The sequence below is a fragment of the Triticum aestivum genome, chromosome 2A, assembly GCF_018294505.1.
Source record: "Triticum aestivum cultivar Chinese Spring chromosome 2A, IWGSC CS RefSeq v2.1, whole genome shotgun sequence".
Lineage (NCBI taxonomy): Eukaryota > Viridiplantae > Streptophyta > Magnoliopsida > Poales > Poaceae > Triticum > Triticum aestivum.
The window spans coordinates 650,261,642-650,273,754 of NC_057797.1; positions in this window are offsets into that span (position 1 = coordinate 650,261,642).

The following is a 12,113-nucleotide window of genomic DNA, read 5'->3' on the forward strand; positions in this document are numbered from 1 at the left end:
CCGGTAACCCTCCGGCACTCCAGTTTTCTCCGAAATCACCCGGAAGACTTCCGGTGTATGAATATAGCCGTTCAATATATCAATATTTATGTCTCGACCATTTCGAGACTCCTCGTCATGTCCGTGATCATATCTGGGACTCCGAAATACCTTCGGTACATCAAAACACATAAACTCATAATACCGATCGTCACCGAACGTTAAGCATGCGGACCCTACGGGTTCAAGAACTATGTAGACATGACCGAGACACACCTCCGATCAATAACCAATAGCGGAACCTGGATGTTCATATTGGCTCCCACATATTCTACGAAGATCTTTATCGGTCAAACCGCATAACGATATATGTTGTTCCCTTTGTCATCGGTATGTTACTTGCCTGAGACTCGGTCGTCGGTATCTCAATACCTAGTTCAATGTCGTTACCGACAAGTATCTTTACTCGTTCTGTAATGCATCATCCCGCAACTAACTCATTAGTCAAATTGCTTGCAAGGCTTATAGTGATGTGCATTACCGAGAGGACCCAGAGACACCTCTCTGATACTCGGAGTGACAAATCCTAATCTCGATTTATGCCAACTCAACAAACACCATCGGAGACACCTGTAGAGCATCTTTATAGTCACCCAGTTACGTTGTGACATTTGATAGCACACAAAGTGTTCCTCCAGTATACGGGAGTTGCACGATCTCATAGTCATAGGAACATGTATAAGTTATGGAGAAAGCAATAGCAACAAACTAATCGATCATCGTGCTAAGCTAATGGATGGGTCAAGTCAATCACATCATTCTCTAATGATGTGATCCCGTTAATCAAATGACAACTCATGTCTATGGTCAGGAAATATAACCATCATTGATTCAACGAGCTAGTCAAGTAGAGGCATACTAGTGACACTCTGTTTGTCTATGTATTCACACATGTACTAAGTTTCTGGTTAATACAATTCTAGCATGAATAATAGACATTTATCATGATATATGGAAAGATAAATAACAACTTTATTATTGCTTCTAGGGCATATTTCCTTCAGTCTCCCACTTGCACTAGAGTCAATAATCTAGATTACATTGTAATGATTCTAACACCCATGGAGTTATGTTGATCATGTTTTGCTCGTGAGAGAGGCTTAGTCAACGGGTCTGCAACATTCAGATCCGTACGTATCTTACAAATCTCTATGTCTCCCTCCTTGACTTGATCGTGGATGGAATTGAAGGGTCTCTTGATGTGCTTGGTTCTCTTGTGAAATCTGGATTCCTTTGCCAAGGCAATTGCACCAGTATTGTCACAAAAGATTTTCATTGGACCCGATGCACTAGGTATAACACCTAGATCGGATATGAACTCCTTCATCCAGACTCCTTCATTTGCTGCTTCGGAAGCAGCTATGTATTCCGCTTCACACGTAGATCCCGCCACAATGCTCTGTTTGGAACTACACCAACTGACAGCTCCACCATTTAATAAAAACATGTATCTGGTTTGTGACTTAGAGTCATCTGGATCAGTGTCAAAGCTTGCATCGACGTAACCGTTTACGACGAGCTCTTTGTCCATATACGAGAAACATATCCTTAGTCCTTTTCAGGTATCTCAGGATGTTCTTGACCGCTGTCCAGTGATCCACTCCCAGATTACTTTGGTACCTCCCTGCTAAACTAATAGCAAGGCACACATTAGGTCTGGTACACAACACTGCATACATGATAGAGCCTATGGCTGAAGCATAGGGAACACCTTTCATTTTCTCTCTATCTTCTGCAGTGGTCGGGCATTGAGTCTGACTCAACTTCACACCTTGTAACACAGGCAAGAACCCTTTTCTTGATCCATTTTGAACTTCGTCAAAACTTTATCAAGGTATGTGCTTTGTGAAAGTCCAATTAAGCGTCTTGATCTATCTCTATAGATCTTGATGCCCAATATATAAGCAGCTTCACCGAGGTCTTTCATTGAAAAATTCTTATTCAAGTATCCTTTTATGCTATTCAGAAATTCAGTATCATTTCTGATCAACAATATGTCATCTACATATAATATCAGAAATGCTACAGAGCTCCCACTCACTTTCTTGTAAATACAGGCTTCTCCAAAAGTCTGTATAAAACCATATGCTTTGATCACACTATCAAAGTGTATATTCCAACTCCGAGAGGCTTGCACCAGTCCATAAATGGATCGCTGGAACTTGCACACTTTGGTAGCACCTTTTGGATCGATAAAACCTTCTGGTTATATCATATACAACTCTTCTTTAAGATATCCATTAAGGAATGCAGTTTTGACATCAATTTGCCAAATTTCATAATCATAAAATGCGGCAATTGCTAACATGATTGAGACGGACTTAAGCATTGCTACGGGTGAGAAGGTCTCATTGTAGTCAACTCCTTCAACTTGTCAAAAACCTTTTGCAACAAGTCGAGCTTTGTAGACTGTAATATTTCCGTCAGCGTCAGTATTCTTCTTCAAGATCCATTTATTCTCTATGGCCTGCCGATCATCGGGAAAGTCAACCAAAGTCCACACTTTGTTCTCATACATGGATCCCATCTCAGATTTCATGGCCTCAAGCCATTTTGTGGAATTTGGGCTCATCATCGCTTCCTCATAGTTCGTAGGTTCGTCATGGTCAAGTAACATGACTTCTAGAACAGGATTACCGTACCACTCTGGTGCCAATCTTACTCTGGTTGACCTACGAGGTTCGGTAGTAACTTGATCAGAAGTTTGATGATCATCATCATTAGCTTCCTCACTTACTGGTGTAGGAATCACTGGAACTGATTTTAGTGATGAACTACTTTCCAATAAGGGAGAAGGTACAATTACCTCGTCAAGTTCTACTTTCCTCCTACTCACTTCTTTCGAGAGAAACTCCTGCTCTAGAAAGGATCCATTCTTAGCAACGAATATCTTGCCTTTGGATCTGTGATAGAAGGTGTACCATACAGTCTCCTTTGGGTATCCTATGAAGACACATTTCTCCGATTTGGGTTCGAGCTTATCAGGTTGAAGCTTTTTCACATAAGCATCGCAGCCCCAAACTTTAAGAAACGACAACTTGGGTTTCTTGCAAAACCACAGTTCATAAGGTGTCGTCTCAACGGATTTAGATGGTGCCCTATTTAACGTGAATGCAGCCGTCTCTAAAGCATAACCCCAAAACAATAGAAGTAAATCAGTGAGAGACATCATAGATCGCACCATATCTAATAAAGTGCAGTTACGACATTCGGACACACCATTACATTGTGGTGTTCCAGGTGGCGTGAGTTGCGAAACTATTCCGCATTGTTTCAAATGAATTCCAAACTCATAACTCAAATATTCACCTCCACGATCAGATCGCAGAAACTTGATTTTCTTGTTATGATGGTTTTCCACTTCACTCTGAAATTCTTTGAACTTTTCAAATGTTTTAGACTTATGTTTCATTATGTAGATATACCCATATCTGCTAAAATCATCTATGAAGGTGAGAAAATAACGATATCCACCGCGAGCTTCAATGTTCATTGGACCACATACATCAGTATGTATGATTTCCAATAACTCTGTTGCTCGCTCCATTGTTTCGAAGAACGGAGTTTTAGTCATCTTGCCCATGAGGCATGGTTCGCAAGTACCAAGTGAGTTATAATCAAGTGATTCCAGAAGTCCATCCGAATGGAGTTTCTTCATGCACTTTACACCAATATGACCTAAACTGCAGTGCCACAAATAAGTTGCACTATCATTATCAACTTTGCATCTTTTGGCTGTAATACTATGAACATGTGTATCACTACTATCAAGATTTAGTAAAAATAGACCACTCATCAAGGGTGCATGACCATAAAAGATATTACTCATATAAATAGAACAACCATTATTCTCTAATTTAAATGAATAACCCTCTCGCATCAAACAAGATCTAGATATAATGTTCATGCTCAACGCTGGCACCAAATAACAATTATTTAGGTCTAAAACTAATCCCGAAGGTAGATGTAGAGGTAGCGTGCCGACGACGATCACATCAACTTTGGAACCATTTCCCACGTGCATCGTCACCTCGTCCTTAGCCAATCTTCGCTTAATCCGTAGCCCATGTTTCGAGTTGCAAATGTTAGCAACTGAACCAGTATCAAATACCCAGGCACTACTGCGAGCATTATTAAGGTACACATCAATAACATGTATATCAAATATACCTTTCACTTTGCCATCCTTCTTCTCCGCTAAATTCTTGGGGCAGTTCCGCTTCCAGTGACCAGTCCCTTTGCAGTAGAAGCACTCAGTCTCAGGTTTAGATCCAGACTTGGGTTTCTTCACTTGAGCAGCAACTGGCTCTTGAAGTTCCCTTTCTTCCCTTTACCATTTTTCTTGAAACTGATGGTCTTGTTGACCATCAACACTTGATGCTCTTTCTTGATTTCTAGCTCTGTAGCCTTTAGCATTGCGAAGAACTCAGGAATCGTCTTATCCATCCCTTGCATATTATAGTTCATCACGAAGCTCTTGTTGCTTGGTGGTAGTGATTGAAGAACTCTGTCAATGACACTATCATTAGGAAGATTAACTCCCAGCTGAGTCAAGTGGTTGTGGTACCCAGACATTCTGAGTATATGTTCACTAACAGAACTATTCTCCTCCATTTTACAGCTGTAGAACTTATTGTAGACTTCATATCTCTCAATTCGGGCACTTGCTTGAAATATTAACTTCAACTCCTGGAACATCTTATATGCTCCATGACGTTCAAAACGTCGTTCAAGTACTGGTTGTAGCCGTAAAGCATGGCACACTGAACTATCGAGTAGTCATATCTTTGCTCTGCCAGGTGTTCATAACATCTGGCGTAGCTCCTGCAGCGGGTTTGTCACCTAGCGGTGCTTCCAGGACGTAATTCTTCTGTGCAGCAATGAGGATAATCCTCAAGTTACGGACCCAGTCTGTGTAGTTCCTACCATCATCTTTCAACTTAGCTTTCTCTAGGAACGCATTAAAATTCAACGGAACAACAGCACGAGCCATCTATCTACAACAACATATACATGCAAAATACTATCAGGTACTAAGTTCATGATAAATTAAAGTTCAATTAATCATATTACTTAAGAACTCCCACTTAGATAGACATCCTCTAATCATCTAAGTAATCACGTGATCCATATCAACTAAACCATGTCCGATCATCACGTGAGATGGAGTAGTTTTCAATGGTGAACATCACTATGGTGATCATATCTACTATATGATTCACGCTTGACCTTTCAGTCTTAGTGTTTCGAGGCCATATCTGCATATGCTAGGCTCGTCAAGTTTAACCTGAGTATTCTGCTTGTGCAAAATTGGCTTGCACCCGTTGTATGTGAATGTAGAGCTTATCACACCCGGTCATCACGTGGTGTCTCGGCACGACGAACTGTAGCAACGGTGCATACTCAAGGAGAACACTTATACCTTGAAATTTAGTGAGAGATCATCTTATAATGCTACCGCCGAACTAAGCAAAATAAGATGCATAAAGGATAAACATCACATGCAATCAATATAAGTAATATGATATGGCCATCATCATCTTGTGCCTTTGATCTCCATCTCCAAAGCACCGTCATGATCACCATCGACACCGGCCTGACACCTTGATCTCCATTGAAGCATCGTTGTCGTCTCGCCAACTATTGCTTCTACGACTATCGCTACCGCTTAGTGATAAAGTAAAGCGATTACATAGCGATTGCATTTCATACAATAAAGCGACAACCATATGGTTCCTCCCAGTTGGCGATAACTCTACTACAAAACATGATCATCTCATACAATAAAATTTAGCATCATGTCTTGACCATATCACATCACAACATGCCCTCCAAAAACAAGTTGGATGTCCTCTACTTTGTTGTTGCAAGTTTTACGTGGCTGCTACGGGCTGAGCAAGAACCGTTCTTACCTACGCATCAAAAACCACAACACGATATAGTGATTGCTTTTTGATCTTCAGAAAGAACCCTGTTCATTGAATCCGATTCAACTAAAGTTGGAGAAACTGACACCCACCAGCCACCTATGTGCGAAGCACGTCGGTAGAACCAGTCTCGCGTAAGCGTACGCGTAATGTTGGTCTGGGCCGCTTCATCCAACAATACCGCTGAATCAAGAAACAACTAGTGACAGCAAGCAATATGTATATACCCACGCCCACAACTCCGTTGTGTTCTACTCGTGCATATAACATCTACGCATAGACCTGGCTCGGATGCCACTGTTGGGGAACACAATACTTTCAAAAAAATTCCTACGCACACTCAAGATCATGGTGATGCATAGCAACAAGAGGGGAGAGTGTTGTCCACGTACCCTCGTAGACCGTAAGCGGAAGCGTTATTACAACGCGGTTGATGTAGTCGTACGTCTTCACGATCGACCGATCCTAGTACCGAAAGTACGGCACCTCCGTGATCTGCACACGTTCGGCTCGGTGACATCCCACGAACTCACGATCCAGCAGAGTGTCGAGGGAGAGCTTCATCAGCACGATGGCATGATGACGGTGATGATGATGCTATTGGAACAGGGCTTCGCCTAAGCACCGCTATGATATGACCGGGTGGGATTATGGTGGAGGGGGGCACCGCACACAGCTGGAAACAATCAACTTGTGTGTCCTAGGGTGCCCCCTGCCCCCATATATAAAGGAGCAAGGGGGAGGCCGGCCGGCCCTAGTGGCGCGCCAAGGGAGGAGGAATCCTCCTCCTATTAGGAGTAGGATTCCTCCTTTCCTAGTCCTAGTAGGAGGAGAAGGGGAAGGAAGGAAGGGAGAGGAAGAGGAGAAGGAAAGGGGGCCTCCCTAGTCCAATTCGGACTCCCTAAAGGGAGGGGGCGCGGCTGCCCCTTATGGGCTGCCTCCCCTCTTCCCTAAGGCCCATAAAGGCCCAACTTTACCGGGGGGGGGGGGTTCCGGTAACCCTCTAGCACTCCGGTTTTCTTTGAAATCACCCAGAACACTTCCAATGTCCGAATATATCCGTCCAATATATCAATCTTTATGTCTTGACCATTTCGAGACTCCTCGTCATGTCCGTGATCATATCCGACACTCTGAACTACCTTTAGTACATCAAAACACATAAACTGATAATACTGATCGCCACCGAGCATTAAGCGTGTGGACCCTACGGGTTCGAGAACTATGTAGACATGACCGAGACACATCTCCAGTCAATAACCAATAGTGGAACCTGGATGTTCATATTGGCTCCCACATATTCTACGAAGATCTTTATCGGTCAAACCGCATAACGATATACGTTGTTCCCTTTGTCATCGGTATGTTACTTGCTCGAGATTCGATCGTCGGTATCTCAATACCTAGTTCAATCTCGTTATCGACAAGTCTCTTTAATCGTTTCCGTAATGCATCATACCGCAACTAACTCATTAGTTGCGTTGCTTGCAAGGCTTATAGTGATGTGCATTACCGAGAGGGCCCAGAGATACCTCTCCGACAATCAGAGTGACAAATGCTATTCTCGATCTATGCCAACTCAACAAGTACCATCGGAGACACCTGTAGAGCACCTTTATAATAACCAAGTTACGTTGCACATCGAGATTAGGATTTGTCACTCTGATTGTCGGAGAGGTATCTCTGGGCCCTCTCGGTAATGCACATCACTATAAGACTTGCAAGCAGGGTGACTAATGAGTTAGCTGCGGTATGATGCATTACGGAACGAGTAAAGAGACTTGCCGATAACGAGATTGCACTAGGAATTGAGATACCGATGATCGAATCTCGGGCAAGTAACATACCGATGACAAAGGGAACAACGTATATCGTTATGCGGTTTGACCGATAAAGATCTTCGTAGGATATGTGGGAGCCAATATGAACATCCAGGTTCCACTATTGGTTATTGACTGGAGACGTGTCTCGGTCATGTCTACATAGTTCTCGAACCCGTAGGGTCCACACGCTTAACATTTGGCAACGATCGGTATTATGAGTTTATGTGTTTATATGTACTGTCGTGGGTTTGTCACGGCAGATGTCCTTGTGAAAGGACTTAGTCATGGAGCCATCGCTACGGGTTACCTTAAAGGGGTTAAACCGGACAAGGGACATGGGGGATTTTATACTAGTTCGGCCCCTTCGATGAAGGTAAAAGCCTACATCTAGTTGTGATTGGTATTGCTAGGGTTTCGATGACCAGGGAGCGAATCCGCTTTTCCTGGCTCTCGAGTTGTTGTCTGTTGTTCCTAAACCGCGGCCGGGTCGTCCCTTTATATACATAGGTTGACGTCCGCCAGTTTACAGAGTCCTGAGGCCGGATCATAGATGTGTCCGGCTCGGTCTCTATTCCTCTAACTTACAATACAAGTTACATGACAGAGTCGGTTTACATCTACAGGATTTAACCCACCTTTGGGCCTTGGGCCTTCATAAAGCACCACCATCTTCACGTCTTCATGGGCTTCTATCTTCATGGAGCTAACCCGGCCACTCTGAACCGGTTTACCTCCAGTAATGATATCCCCAACATTAGGCCCCAGATTGATTTGAACTTGTTCATGTCAATCTTCAATACTTAGAAAAATTCTTGCCCTGTCACCTTCATATAGATATGGTAAACCGCCGTGATGTCATCCTTTAGATCCGTAGTAAACCGCCCTGACGTCATCTATTCGTTGAAGCCAAAGATTCCCTTCATTAATGAATATCCAACCATCGAGGCGACATCCTTATTAATTATCCATTTTGAGCTCCTCGATTCCTGCACTTGTCGCTTATCGCTTCGCCTTATAAATAGGACCACGGGACCTTCTCCTTTTTCCCCTTTGTATCCTTCAATTCTTCTTCCTCCTTGCGACATCTCTGCCCCTAAGCACCGCCGCCGTCATCGAGCTTCGCCTACGTCTCTCCGTCGGCCGCTGCATCAACCTGGTTGCACCAGAGAAACGCGGCATACCTCCGTTGCTTCAACAACCACTGTAAGTCCCTTCCTTTCTCCGTTGTAGATCTATCTAGGGTTTCCTTGTTCGTCGAAGTTCATCGAGACTCCGGCGCTGTTCTTCCCTTGTTTCTTCTTAGTCCATGGATAAAAACTTCAAACCTGATGTATTCCACGTAATGGATTATCTTCTGTTACCAAAACAATCCTTTATGCGCATAAAACACTGATCTGGTCCCTTGTGAACTGATTCAAGATCAACCTTTTAGGTCTAAATCCTTTTATTTTCCTGTCTTACGGTAGATCTAAAATTTCACTGCAACCTTATGAAATCTGTTTTAACCTTACTTAGTCATTCTTGCCTTAGATATGTATCCTCTTTACCACATAGGCGGTTTACCTTTGTAAAAGCAATCTATCATATACCATTAGCCCTCTGGTGAACCAGACAATCCTTTTACCTCCATTTTTATACTTCGGTTTAATAGTATGTGCATTCCTTTGTTCTGATATTGCCCTGTCATTCATTATAGTATCAGCCTCCGGTTTACACAATTTACATACTTGTATGTCTTTGTTCCGTCGCATCTTATGTATCACTATGAATGATTTGTAAACCGGTATTTCCTTTCAGCTTTTCTCTCGCAATGGCCAAATAGTTTTACGCTTGTAACTGGGCTCCTTCCCAGGTTACCGAAGAGCAGCTCAACGGAATGGTCAGAATTGGTACCTTGCCAAAGAAGAATGAGATCCGGTGGCGAGTTCCTGGACCGGAGAATCCTCCTACCCCTAAGCAGGGTGAGGTAGTGGTATTTGTTGACCACATAGGTTATGGTTTCAAACCGCCCGGGTCAAAGTTCTTCCGGGATGTGCTTGCCAGTTTCCAGCTCCACCCCAAGACATTGGACCTAACTCAGTATCCAATATATGCAATTTCTAAGTCTTATGTGAAGTGTACTTACAAGAGGAACCAACTGCTAAGCTATTCCGAGATTTCTTCCATCTAAACCGGCACGCTGAATTTGTAGACGGACCCAACACTAAACTTGGTGGCGTCTCTATTCAAAAACGTAAAGAGGTTGAATTCCCTCATGCCAAGCTGCACAGTCACCCCAAAGAGTGGAACCAAACATGGTTCTACTGTAAAGACACTTCCCCTGAAGACGAGAATCCTCTGCCGGGTTACCATGCCCACCGGCTTTCCAACACTCATCCACTGCTGCAACGTCTAACTGCTCAGGAACGGGCCTCATATGCCCCTCAACTCGCCAAGCTTCGAGCCTTTATGGCCAATGGTTTATCGCGCGTCGACTTTGTGCGCTGTTGGATATCCTGGAGCATCTTACCATTAAGTCGCTGCTCCGGTTTAATGTGTGAGTACACTGGTGAAGTAGAAGACCCCCAACGTCACATCAACATTCAGTTAACCGATGAAGAAGTCACTGAAGGTGTCAAGAAGATTTTGAATGAATCGGAATCTGTCTGCAGCCAAACCGGCTTGAACCCCTTGTACACAAAAAACAAACCGCCTGCTGTAAGTGCTGTCTTTCCGCTTCACACTTGATATCTTGCAGACTGTACAACCTGTGAACATCCTTTTGTTTGTTTATAAACAGGGTGATGATCCGTTCTAGAAGAAGAAACCTGCAGAGAAAGCTGCAAAGCCCTCTCGCTCCAAAACAAAAACCGTCAAGAAAACCTCAAAGCGGAAGGCAGCTGAACACATCAGCATGGAACTGGATGACGACACAGATGAACCGGAAGTTGAGGTAGAACTTGATTCACTTGGTTCCCTATTTATGCATCTCATTAACAATGACGTTTATAAGGAGGGCGCGGAAGGCAGCCAAGCCGACGATGCATAGGTAATTGTCCTTTCCTCCAGTTCACACTCTCTACCAACGCAAAAAATCCGTCAAGCGATCCAGAAAGTAAGCTTTTCACATCCTCTTGCTCACTTGGATCCAACATTTATTTTCAAGAAGCAGCAGCATGAAGCTCGCCGTACAACCCGGCACAGCGGCCAAAGGTCACCTCGACCGGTTTACCTGACACCCCGGTTCAAAAGCGCCGATCTGAGGTCTCACCTCCTTCTGGCAATTCTTACCCCAAGGCAGGTTATTTCCAACAACCTCTTAATCCGTCCGATTCAAATTATCAGGTGACACCTCCCTCATCATCTGGCGAGTCAACAGCAACCCAACTCCCTCCTCTCAAAACTGTAGCTGGGTAAGTACTCAAACCCTTTCTTTGAATGTTTTCATACTTTGAATACTATGCTTAATTTTCACCTCTTTTATTTTTGTTTGTAGAGCCAAAGCCAGACCCAGCAAAAAAGCTCAGGTGAACAATCCGTCTGAAGACCAGATGGTTCTTGAACAGGAGCAAACAGGTGAACCGGACCGAACTGGTGAACCGGAGGGTCCCCATCCTGAAGCCACCTTTGACGAGCCACCCCCTCAAGATCACAATATTGACGAACAACCAGAAGCTGATACTGCTGTGCCTGATACTGAACCGGCAGATCCAATCCGGGCTAATCTGGTGAGAGCTACTGAAACTCCATCAACCCCGGACAAAGCTGCGGGAGATAAAGAAGGCGAGGTTACCATTACTGGTATTGGTCACACCTCTCCTGGCCATCCTATAATCTTGGCCCAACATAGCGCCAAGGAAGAGCGTGCTACCATGGAAAAAGGCAAATGGAGCACTGACTTGTCAAGCTACGCTCACCTCAGTGCTCAAGAACTCCACTCTAGTTTTCTAAACCGTTTGCACTGAAACAGTGATTATGAAGCCGGTTTGGTGAATTTGATGAAAGAGCGCTATGAGGTATTATTATCACCTTCCTTTCTTAAATCCAAAGTACAAACATCAACCCAAGTAGCCCCCAAGGGCTGGTCTATGATGATAATCATAAACCGGGACTTTATAAAACAGTAACGTCTACAAACTTGTCCTCCATATATCAACTAATCGTTTGAAGTAAATCAGATGTGACCATTATATTCCTATAGTTTTTCACCGGTGTAGCCCCCAAGGGCCTGTTTAGCTTTGTGAGGTAAACCGGGTCTTGAATCAATTCATCAGCTTTGAACAGATGTACATTAGCCCCCAAGTGTTAAGGATAATGCTTGCATTGTACTTAAGACTTGCTAAAA